Source organism: Anabrus simplex, chromosome 9, assembly GCF_040414725.1.
Source record: "Anabrus simplex isolate iqAnaSimp1 chromosome 9, ASM4041472v1, whole genome shotgun sequence".
Taxonomy (NCBI): domain Eukaryota; kingdom Metazoa; phylum Arthropoda; class Insecta; order Orthoptera; family Tettigoniidae; genus Anabrus; species Anabrus simplex.
The window spans coordinates 1230217-1242777 of NC_090273.1; the positions used below are offsets into that span (position 1 = coordinate 1230217).

The 12561-nt window shown below is 43.4% G+C and overlaps 1 protein-coding gene across 2 annotated transcripts in view; it reads right to left on the reverse strand.

The window, feature by feature from the left end:
- The window catches only part of numb (NUMB endocytic adaptor protein), a 572878-nt gene that overhangs the window by 452494 nt on the left and 107823 nt on the right, over positions 1-12561 (reverse strand). Inside the window, exon 2 of one of the 2 annotated variants that reach the window (XM_068229274.1) lies at positions 1838-1891. The exons of the other annotated variant lie outside the window; for it this stretch is intronic. The gene's annotated coding sequence lies outside the window, so the exon portion shown is untranslated. The remainder of the gene's footprint in view (positions 1-1837; positions 1892-12561) is intronic. 2 annotated transcript variants of the gene reach the window in all.

Sequence of the window (12561 nt, forward strand, 5' to 3'; positions counted from 1 at the left end):
GTACCATAATTTAAACTTTTGTTATTTGTACTCAAAATGCACGATGACTCTAATGTTTCCTCTTTTTTAATTGGGAATCATTTTGAAGATATTAATATTTTGAAAATATAATTAATTCTAATGTTATCTTTTTAAAAAAATATTCTATAGGTATTAACTATTTAGTTTAATTTCGTCCGTTTTGTTATTTAATGAAATTATTTATGGGTGTTACTATCTTTTTTAAAATATTTTTTATTCATTAAAAGTTTTATGAGGTTTAAACTAGTTATGGTGTTTCATGGCATTTCTCATGAATTGTTCTATCCTTCTGCCCACGACCCATCCTCTGTTGAGGTTCTTTTGACCTTGGTTTGCCCAGATTCCATCGCTGTGACTTGTGTTTTGGTCGAGGCCTATCCTAAGTAGTTGGCATGATTTAGCGTGGAATGGCCTCTAGTCTCTCTTGCTGGCAATCAAAACTGTGTGCTTGCGGTGTTGTGTCGTCAGTCGTTCTGTCGTCCTTGAGTTCGATTGTCGGCACGTCACACTGCGTATGAAGGAATGCTGTGCTAAAAGACAAAGCCAACGAATGTTGATTCCGCGTTGTCCTAAGTGACCTATTCGCAACGAAGAAGACGAAGATGTCCTTCTGGCATTCGGATGTGCGGGAACTTGCGTTGTCAGGCGGATAGTACTGCGTACTACCACCCGACGGGCCGGGTATACCGCTGGGCTTTCGAACGTAATCGCAGCACGCATATCTACTACTAACCCCCAAGAAAAAAGAAAGAGGGGACCAATAGCCACGTGGCCCTTTTAGTCTCCTTCTACGACAGGCAGGGATTACCTTTGGACGTATTCAGCACCTCCCATCCAGAGAGGGTAGAACACATAGTACCAGGTCGTCCCTTCCGACAGGCAGGGCATGCCATGTCTGCGTCGTCCACCTAGAGGGGATTTATAATCGCATGAAATATACAAGATGGAGAATTATGTTTTCCAAAACTTTTAGCATGCACAGTTGTTCGAATACAGCTCCCACGAATAAAACACTGTCTAAATTCTAATTAAGAATGAATGACAAGTGGCTATCCTCCACTCACGACGCTTAGCGACTGTTCCTTACCTGGACTTCTGTCGTCCTGCTCCACAACATCACTGACACTGTGCTGAAGTACAACTGGCCAACCATCCTCTATTAACACTAATCAGAGGGAAAACATGGAAGGGCTCCAACACTTCGAAAAATGAAGGCATCGGCCAAAGGAAGACAAGGGCCACGGAGGGCGTGATACCTAATATCACCGGCGTCGGAAGGGAGGTTGGATAGGATAGATGAAAGTGAGGAAGGAGCCTGGCACGAGTAAGTGGAAGCAACACCAACTCCGTTCCCACGTTAAGACCAATTTCAGTCGCCTCTTACGACAGGCAGGGGTTACACGTTCGCGAAGAGCCTGCTTTTGTGAGGTCCTCGGCCTGACTCACTCATGCCTATGACAGTCGCTCGAGCAAGTACAGCCTGAACCTGTTACTTTCCCCTGATGTCAACACGAACAGACATAATTCAAGATATAAACTAAGAATGAGGCATATCTACTGTAGATATGCTCTGGTCCTGTATCCGAAATGTTGTAATGTGCGCCACGTTAGGCAACATACGATCGGATACATCTGGGACGAACTACTGCTCTCTATATAAAGGAGAAATCTGACTGTTTGTTCCACTATTTATAAATAATCTATTTTGTACTATTTTTTGCCTCTTTACCGCATAACACTTTCTAGAACGTTTCGAGACCTGGCACCTGCTTTGTAACATTACTCATACTTGTATGGCATGCACGTGTTACCTTACCTTAAGTGGCTAGGACAGACAGCAGGGCGCAGACATAGGTGGCCATTAAAGTGCCTGAAACGAAAAACACGTTACTTGGCAACTGTTCACTTCACATGAAACTTACAAAGAGAAATAAAAGGAAACAAACTTCTCTAAAGAATTATACGGTGTGTGGAGTGTCGAGATATTTTATTACTCTGCCCGCAGGTAAGGGGAACCAGTACCAGATTACCAGATCAGACACCGGCTTCACGCCTTTTAGGGGTCCCGCGAAAACGGGGTTTGATCTTGAAAGACAATTACAATCAAGCTTTCTGAAATTGATTACAGAAGAGAGGGACAAAAGCGAACATCCTTACCTTAAAGACTCCACAGAGAAAATACTTCATGCCTATGGTTCAGAGGGTCGGATCGACGATTTTAACTGCTACTACACTCATCGTCTGACAGGCTCCACAGTGCTGCACACTTTTGCACAACAAATAACAGAAATATGACTCTTACGTTCAACAAGTGTGTGTGTGGGGGTGAGAGAGAATAAACCAACCGATGGTAACAAGGCAGTGAACAAAAAGTCTCTATCTGTGAGTATCGACGTTGATGGTCATTAAGTGTTTTCGAAGCGAAGGCGATGGGGCGTTCCTGTCTATGACGATCCTTCTGGGAGAGAACGGCACCGACACCGTAGTCTGAAGCGTCAGTAGCTAGCGTGATGAGCTTGTCGGGCTGAAAATGAGTGAGTTGTATAGCTTGAATTAAGGCGTTGTTGATGGTTTTCCATGCCTGTTGGCATTGCTGAGTCCATTGAAACTTAACACCTTTTTTACGTAGAGCGTTTAATGGAGCTGCCACTGTAGCGAAGCGGGGCATGAACTTATTATAGTAGTTCGCTTTGCCTATGAAGGACTGAAGCTGCTTGAGGTTCTGAGGTTCTGGCATGTTGACGATAGCTGAGACATTCTGTGCACTAGGGCGAATTCCAGTCTTATCAAGTATATGTCCTAGGTAGTGAACTTGAGGCTGAAAGAATGTACATTTAGCGAGATTCGCTCGTAGGCCATTGTCTTTCAATTTCTGGAGAAGGAGGCGTAGATTGTTTAGATGTTCCTGATGATCTTTTCCCGTAACAAGAATATCATCCAGGTAGTTAGCACAACCGGGAATGGAGGCAGTGAGTTGAGCTAAATAGCGCTGGAAAATAGCCGCTGAGGATGAAACACCGAATGGGAGCCGCTGGAGCTGGAGCAGTCCGAGAGGAGTGTTGAGTGTTAGAAATTTCTTAGAGTCTTCGTCTAAAAGTAGCTGAAGATATGCTTCTTTAAGATCAACTCGAGAGAAGAATTGTCCACCAGCGAGACGACGGAATAAGTCTTCTGGACGTGGAATAGGAAAGATATCTGTGTCGAGTTGTGCGTTGACTGTAGATCGAAAATCGCCACAAAGTCGAACATTACCATCAGGTTTCTTGATTACCACTAGTGGAGTAGCCCATTGACTAGAAGTAACTGGTACCACAATTCCAGTTTGTATCCATCTTTCTAATTCTTTCGTGACCAGGTCTTGAAGTGCTAGGGGTACTGGACGTGCTTTGAGGAAGCGAGGCTTAGCTCCGGATTTCAGCTGTATGTGAGCTGTATAGTCTTTTGCTGTTCCGAGCTGAGAGTCGAAGACTTCAGGAAACTGCTTTAGGAGATCGGTAACGTCAGAAGTAGGATGCAATGTAGATACAACGTTAATGTTGGAAACCAAATAAGTTAAATAGATCCATGCCCATAATGTTGGATGCAGTGTAGTTGTTAACTACGAGAAGAGGAATGGCCTTCTGAATTCCTTTATAACTAGCCTGAAGCTGGATTTGACCTTTAATGTCAATTTTCTTTCTGTTAAACGTCACAAGCTGGATGTCAGCTGGAGAGCACGAAGGGGAACCTAAGTCATGGTAGGTAGCCAGGTTAATAATAGAGACAGGTGATCCAGTGTCTAATTGAAAATCGACAGATCGAGTAGAGAATGAGAGAGGAACGATGATCTTGTGAGAATTCCTTGTGGGAAGAATAAGATTGATCTGGTCAACTTCCATGTCTTGGCGGGGCTGTATATGCTTCGGGCGTGCTGCAGGAGTCTTAGCAGGGCGGAGCGAACTCCGACATACAGTCTTAATGTGTCCAAGTTTATTACATCGTTCACAAGTGGCTTTGAAAAAACGACAGTCACGACGTTCATGATGCTTGAAACAGCCTCGGCAGGAAGGCAGGAGTTTTGAGGTGCTTTTAGAATTGGGCTTCCTTGTAGCATTACGAGAGGGAACCTGGCGAGAATGCTTGGTAGAGAGCGCCTTATCTGGACGGGTCACTGTAGCAGAGGACTTGCGGGCCTGAGTCGAGACTTGAGCAACTTCGTGTGGAGAAGCTATGGCTGCGGCAGTGTTGGTAGTAAGCTCATACACCGTAGCAATACGCTGGACGTCTTCTAAAGAAGGGTTACTCTGCTTGACAGCGTCAAAACGTATCTTGTCCTCAGGAGTATGTAAAATTACCATGTCCCGAATGAGAGAATCAGTGTAGGGTGAACCACAACCGTCCTTGGAGCATATGAACTGGCAGGGTTTAGCTAGACCACGCAATTCAGTTATCCATTCAGTATGTGTCTGATGGGGTTGCTTTCTGCTCTGAAAAAATTTATAGCGAGCAGCCACTATGTGAGGAGCTTTGGCATAATGTTCAGTGAGACGGGCCAGGAGCTGTGCGAATGGTACCTCAGAAGGGTTTTCTTCTGGACCTAATTTACGTAGTAATTCACACGTAGCATTGCCAACCGAACTAAGAAATAGTGCGCGGCGGCGTTGATCATCTGTGACAGAATGGCAGATGAAATGCTGTTGTAAGCGGGCTAAATAAACTGACCATTCTTCCTTAGCCGGATCAAAAGCAGAGAACGGAGGAATAGCTGATGGCTGTGTAGAGACAGAAATAGCTTGAATAGCCTGAATTAATGCTGCCTGTTGTTGTTGCATAAACTGTTGTTGTTGCTGCTGTAAGGCTTGGAATACCGTAGCGAGTTGCTCAGCTGTAGCCATTGCGAGATACGTGCAATAAAGAGCAAGGAGAGCTGTGTGTCAGAACTGGTTGTAGGCGCGACCTTGACCGGTATATGCTGGGAGTGAGAGAGAGCAAGCAAACACGCTGGAGCGTGCCACACAGGTGGAGCGCACGTCAGAGAGCTGTGGAATGTCTGTTGAGTGGGCGACACACTGAGCACTGATTGACTTCGTCGCCAATGTCTAAGTGTATGAGGGCACTGAGTTTGCTGTACCTCGTTGTGAAGGAGTGGATGAATAGCAAGTTATTATCCTGTCGCCACAGAGTTGGTTGACTGGGGCCGATGAAGTGGAGTGTTTGTTGCGTACTGTTTTTTTTTTACCTCGTCGCCATAGAGTTGTGTTGTAACCAAGGTTGAGATTTACAAAACACAACTTTATTATTCGCTTCAAATGCAAAATACACTATTTACACAAATAAAATGAAATTTAACTTGAAGCAAAATGAATTAGGAATCTTGAGAAAGAGTCTATCTTCTGTACACTATATACAAGTTTACAGTATTTACATCCACTACTATCTCGAAAAGATAGTCCTTGATATGAAAGTCGATAGTCGAAAACTATCCGAAGTACTGACATAAATGTTTTGGAAAGTCCTTCCTTGCTGAGTTCATCAAAGCAAGTTCAATGTAGGAAGAATTCTTACTTGGCGAAACCAAGGGAGCTTGCATTAATTAGGGAAATATTACGGTATGTAATAGTATAATTGGATATGGGCAGCGGAAGAGGAGCGGTGACCAGAGGTGAGACCTCGTACTGCCAGAAATTCAGTCCACCTGGTCGAAGCACATTTTCAAGAGGAGTAGCCTCCGTGCTCAACGTAGGGTGTATTCTGGAGCTGGACACCGGGGCAAGTGGGCATCTGGACAGGCTGGGAGTTCCTCTTTATAGTACACACACGACTGTTCAGGCACGCGCACTGAGGGCTGCGCGTCGAGGCTAGAAGAATGACACCAGGCGCGCGTGTAGCTGGCTGGCGGAGCGAGAAGGGAGCGCCGGACATACAACAGATATCAATAATCTCGAACGAAATCGATACTGCTTGTGTTTTGGACTTCCGCTATCAACAGTGCCTTCCTTACAACGCAAACAGAAAGGAGGGGCGGACTTTTATCACGTCTGATAAACTCTTCTGTTTTCCTTAGTAGTCAGTGTGTGATTTGAAGCGTTCATTTGCCTTGAAGATGCCTAAAGAAAAGAACAGGAGATGTTTATTAAATTAGTGGCCATTCGACATATTATATTGTCGTTGTGTACTATCAAGTTTGTTCACGGGAAATGCAATGTGAAAAAGAAATTTCAACTTGAACGACTGCATATATTACGACAAAGGAGTGGTGGTGATTATTTTTTATTTAAGAAAACGTACAAGGTAACAATCCTCTCTGAACAAATTAAGTGGACACGAAACTCAAAGTACATTTTTATTAAACAAGAGAATTTGAAAATAAATTGAAAATAAAACAAATTTTATTGAGCCGTAACGGACGCAAACACCGTAGGAGAACACTGGATACATTAGGCGAATGACGAGATCAGAAGTATCCTCGTCATCTACGTGTGGGGCACGCTGAATTCGGTAAACACACTAGCGGTCCTGTGAAGAGGAACTGTCCATACTGCCATATCGAAATCGACAATGAAATTTCGCAGAGACCACGAGGAGACCCATTAAACTGCGATGTAAAAAAATTAGCAGCCATTTCGAACTGGAAGGTTTCGAAATCTGACAACGCAGCTTACTGGACAACCCTTGCTTCTTGCTGGCTCGCGCGGCGCCCAGCGGAGTGGAGTTCCAGTTGTGCTGGAGAGAGAATCAACTGGCAGGCTGCCACGCGCCAAGGTCTCTTTATTGTTACGGAACGAATGTGAAACATAAACGAGGTGCGTTAATCTATATAATTATAAAAGGAAGTGTTTGTATGTCTGTCTGTCTGTGTGTCTGTGCGCAATGCCCAGCAAAATTTACAGCACGCAGAGATCTGAAATTTTGAACATACAGTAGATAGATGGAAAGGGGTACGAATGCACCTCGAAGCCGGAATTTTCATTTTCGCTTTCGTTAGTGAGTTATGAACGAAAAACCAACGGAAAACTTGCATTGGGATATGACAACCCAAAGTGCTGTCACCAAGATTAAATGCATGGAGTAACTGTCGCTAGGCAACGTACATAAGATGGGTAGAGAACACAATATTCAAGGAGCCATTTTACGTCCAGGGCGTAGGAAACCGTTTTTGGTCTTATATGGTGTGAGGGTATATGACGCTGTTGATGATGATTCGTCCGTCGGATAAGGACGTAAAGTCTTGAGCTATTCGAGAGGAGTGGGCTATGTGCCGCCGCCGGGTTTCATCCTCTTCATTCTTACTATCATATATAATGTCATTCATTTTATCTCATTAACTCATCTGATTACGTTGTCGTCATTAAAGTCATCCAGTCGTAAAAATTCGCTACGAAGATTCATCCCACTTCATACTCAAACCCCATAGGGAAATGGGACAAGGGTTGGACTCTAGACGAAACATATGTGACACAAGATAGACGATAATAATAAACAAAGAATAACACATATATCAGTCAGGATGCCATTTTAAGTCCGTTGAATAGGAAGCCATTTTCCTTCAATCCATGATGTCTGCCTGTCTGTCTGTCTATCTGTGTTCATGTGTGCGATGCCCAGCCAAATCCACGGCAAACAAAGACCTAAAATGTTTGTCATAGGTGGGCACAGGTTTTCATCTAAGACGCAAGGCTGTGTCTGAGAGCAATTCTTGCACCAAGACATGAAGCTGTCAACGTAATCAACAAGCAACACTCACAAGAATTATCCGGTTTCCTATAAATTGAAAAGTTTATCGACACGACATGTCATACAGACGAGGCTGTCAATTACACGACAGAGATTTTGAACAATTTGGAGTCACCTGGAGTACCCTCGAACATCTTCGGGTGGACGATTGTGGTACCGATTATCTTTCTCAGGAATACGAATCCTTCCCTTTGCAATGAACACGGCTCTGAAACTGATGACGAATATTACTGAAGCCACCATCATGACTGAGCATGCCGCGGGCGAAGTAGTATTCCTCGGACTGTAAGTCCATTGAGTAGGAAGCCATTTTCGGCCCGCGACACGAAGAGCCATCAGCCCGTAATATTCGGAAGTATTTGTGCGTATGTATGCGAAGCCCAGTCAAATCTACGAGACACAGAGATCTGAAATTTTGACATAGGACAATCGCTTAAAGTTGTAGGACTCCATCTTCGAAAACGGTGCTTTTGCCATTGTCAACTGTACGTGGATTGTTCAAGAGTTCGAAAGGCAAACACAGTATACATCTTACCTCCAAATGGAAGGACATTAATATAGTTTATTCCGAAGCTCTAAGCAAATAATATATATTTTGTATTATATAACATGGTCTTTGACATGCTTTTAATATTATTTGTACCATCCTCAACCCGGTATCTTAAGCATTGAAAGTAACAATATAATAAAAATAAAAATAATGTCTTTCATGCAATTTACGTCAAAAAGATGTGAGTTAATAAATACAATGCTTTAATTTGCATTTAAATAAAGAATTTAGAAATATCTAACGGTTGAATAAACGCGGGCAAAGCCGCGGGCACATGCTAGTCGCATGATAACACAAATATTTTTGGCACAACGAATATGCACTTTGAGGCCACACTGTTCTTCACAGTTTTCTTTACTTGTTTGAAGGCAATATTTCACAGGCACTTCGAACTCGCGAGGTCTCTCCGTTGTATAATTGGTTGCGAACTACGAATATTTAATCATGTCCTTAAACGGTGAGGAAGAAAATTGAAAATGAATAAAGGACTGCATTTTCAGTATGCTGCTTCTCTGACAAACATCAAACTGAAAGTCTTCACAAGTTTGCACAATGTCTGTTAAGCGGCTGGAAGAAAAACTTGTCCAAGGGCTGTATTTTTCCTGTAGTGCCGGGAGGAATCTGGAGAATTCTATACTGTTGTCTGGAGGAATGTCTTCAAGACAGCTCTTATCACTATAAGTAGTCCAGGAATCTAGCAGTAGCAAACACTTCACTTCCACAAATGGGAAGGAGGATTCTTTAAACCAATACTTTATTTTTTTCCCTCATTTTCCCTGATTTTGTGGCCGTTACAATTATATTTCTGTCATGAAACATTTCTTCGGAAACTCTCGGACCGAAAGTTCCACTTGCCTCCTGTAGTGCAATGAATAATTTCGGGAAAAGAGTCCATGCCATACTAATTGTAGGCATAATTGTGTACGAAAGGGTGAGTGCACTAACTGTTTCTCACCAACAAACGATAGAGTTCTTTTCCCGGACTATTGTATACTGAAGAAGGGGTGTTGCCTAAAAATCGCTCTGTAGCTACTTCCACAAATTTCTTTGCGACATTATCTTTTTCATCTTCTTCTTGCAGATACGTACGAGATACCAATTCCGTACTTTTTCTACTTTTAATTCTGTACTACCAACTAGCAAATGCGCTGAAATTAGTTCGCCCCATTGAAATCTCTCTTGAAATTTCCAAGGCCCACAGTCGCAGGTCTTCACCGCATACATTCCGCTTCAGTCTCCTTGCTTCTGTAAAGCGAAAAGCAATTTTGTATGCATCAATGTCCTGTCTTCAATGGGGCTTACTGATGTAGATCCTAATTGGTTTTTACACCTGTACATTTGTAGTGACGTCACCTTACAACTTTTGCGAACAGTGGTCAATGAAAGCCGCTTCTTAACCATAAGTTAAATTTGCAGCTTTTCTCTTGTACGCAAGATCTACAGTTTGTTTCACTTTCTTGTGTGGACTGGAAGCAGAGCTTCTTGCTAGGTGACTGCGGTGACGGGAATCAGACTCGGGGCACAAAGTCTGATCCGTAACACTCTTGTTCGTGGCAATGTTTCTTTCAGATAATGCAGATGAGGTGTCGCTGCTTCCACTATCACTTTCATTGCCACTATTTCTCTCCAGACACGACTCCAAGACGATGGTGGCCTCCATGGGATGATTTTCAATTAGTTCGATCACATGTCGTCCCATCTCCCTTTCCTCCGAAGTTATTTCACGGGAAGAGGAGAAAGGTTTTTTCACGGAAATAACGTAAAGCATACTCTAGAACAGGGTCTCTCAGGGTGCATGCGCGTGGTGCATGCACTGTGCACGCTGCAAAAGACGACTTCGCTTGGTTGACCAGAGTGCAGACCCCCCCACTCCTCTCTCCCTACACCTGTCTCCCCGTTCGGCCTGTCTCCGCGTTCCTCACCTTCACTGCTGTTTCTCCCCCACTGCGAAATGTTTACGTGTGGTGAGCGGAGACGCTCAGTTGTATGGGACAAGGTTACCAGTGTTATTAAAAAAATTAAAAAAGTGAATTAGAAATACACATACATGTTTGAGAGGAATGTAAACATAATTTTAAAAAAATGCAGAACCCGTAACCAAAATGAAAATGCTACAGTACTGGAACAAAACTCATTTGTGGATATAGAATGCTCTTCTTCAAGCTGTTTCAACTTCCTTAATTCTTTCTCTCTGACGTCTCCTATGATTTCACAATAATTTTCCGAATGTAGTCTATTGTAGTGTCTTTCAATAGATGATTTTCTTACGCACGTAATTATCGTCCCACAGATTAAGCATTTGGCGTTATCGTCACGACAAACAAACAAAAAAAAAATACGAAAGTTCCCAGTTCGATTGAAATGGACTTTCGGAAGTCTTTGCTTTCTTCGAAACAGGTTGCTCCATTATTATGTTGTCGTCGTGCGCTTGTCTATTTCACTGATAAACACGTCGTCTTCCACCAAACGCTTTTTTTTAATTTTTTTAATTTTTTTTATTCGCCTTTTCAAAAGTACAAAGTTACAAAGTACAAATCACATTGCAAATTAATTTTTTAAAATGACAGTTTAAAGAAAGGGACTGACCTGAAACCCAAAAGCACACCTGTAGAATTGTATACGAGTGTTGAGTCTAATAGAAACACTAAACTGCACGTTATAATTTAAGGAAAGAATCCAAAATTAGAATAACACTCTTTAAAAAAAAAATACAGAGTCATCTCACTGTTATCAGTTCTCAGTACCTCACCGGATAACATAACAGAAAATACATTTAAAAATGAAATAGATGTTTCGCAAATTTCTCTATGTTGCGGTTCTTTACCAGTTCCCAACGAGCAGTCTTGATTGATCTGATAAAGTCCACCAAAGTCCATCCACTCTTATCGTATGCCGTCAAATTCCAATGCACTGCCGCCGCTAGCAACCATGTTACAGCATTCAACGCTTCGTCGCTCTCAGCACACTACACCATCCGAGTCAAGCCGAGTTGAGGCGAAGCGTACCGATGCACAGTGCACAGAGCCTATGCACCTCGCTCTGCACGCGTGAGAGTTTGGGCGTTTGAGAGGCCCTGCTCTAGAACATTCGCCGGATTCACGACTGCTCTTTCAACGGGACCAGTTCCGCTTTAGCAACACGTATCTGGAGCAAGTGTGTACAAGTGTGGAGCCGTACTGTGCAGTAAGGAAAGCCTGTTTGGTTTAAGTTTTAAGATAATTAAAGACATTACGGAGCGATGATGGTTGAAAGGAAAAATACAATCGTCATCACATTCACAGAACGAGATATTCCAAGACCAGCCCCCAACGAAATCTACGAGTGGATTTTTGAAAATTTGAAACTGGATGAAGCCGACATCGAAACATTACAGACCGGGCGAGTTGGCCGTGCGGTCAGGGGCACACGGCTGTGAGCTTGCATCCGGGAGAGAGTGGGTTCGAATCTCACTGTCGGCAGCCCTGAAGATGGTTTTCCGTGGTTTCCCATTTTCACACCAGGCAAATGCTGGGACTGTACCTTAATTAAGGCCACGGCCGCTTCCTTCCCACTCCTAGGCCTTTCCTATCCCATCGTCGCCATAAGACATGTCTGTGTCGGTGCGACGTAAAGCAAATAGCAAATAAATAAAAAACCTAAGCAAAAAAATCCACTACAGCTCAACGGAATTTCCCGAGGAGTTCCAATTTTCGATATAAGGTGTACAATGTTATACGTGCAGTACGCATCAGGCTTAAAAAAACCTATCCCTTCCTACGTAGACAGAGCAGGAAATAAGACTTTAGTAAATTGTGATAGCCGGGCTGAGTGGCTCAGACGGTTGAGGCGCTGGCCTTCTGACCCCAACTCGGCACGTTCGATCCTGGCTCAGTCCGGTGGTATTTGAAGGTGCTCAAATACGTCAGCCTCGTGTCGGTAGATTTACTGGCACGTAAAAGAACTCCTGCGGGACAAAATTCCGGCACCTCGGCGTCTCCGAAAACCGTAAAAAAGTAGTAAGACGTAAAGCAAATAGCATTATTATTATTAAATTGTAATAACCAAGCACCAACCTGTGCCAGCTGTAGTAAGATAGGCCATTAACGTAGTGAGTGCCCAACGCGACGTTTACCAGTACAAACACCTGCTACACCCAAAAGCCAACCTGGGCGACCTTGACTTCAGCCTTGGAGAAGTTACCGACGCAATGCACACCACTCACGTCAACACATCTCACCCCAGATTTTCCAGAGGTGGACACACGATCAGCTGATACACCAGACTCACATGTAAACACA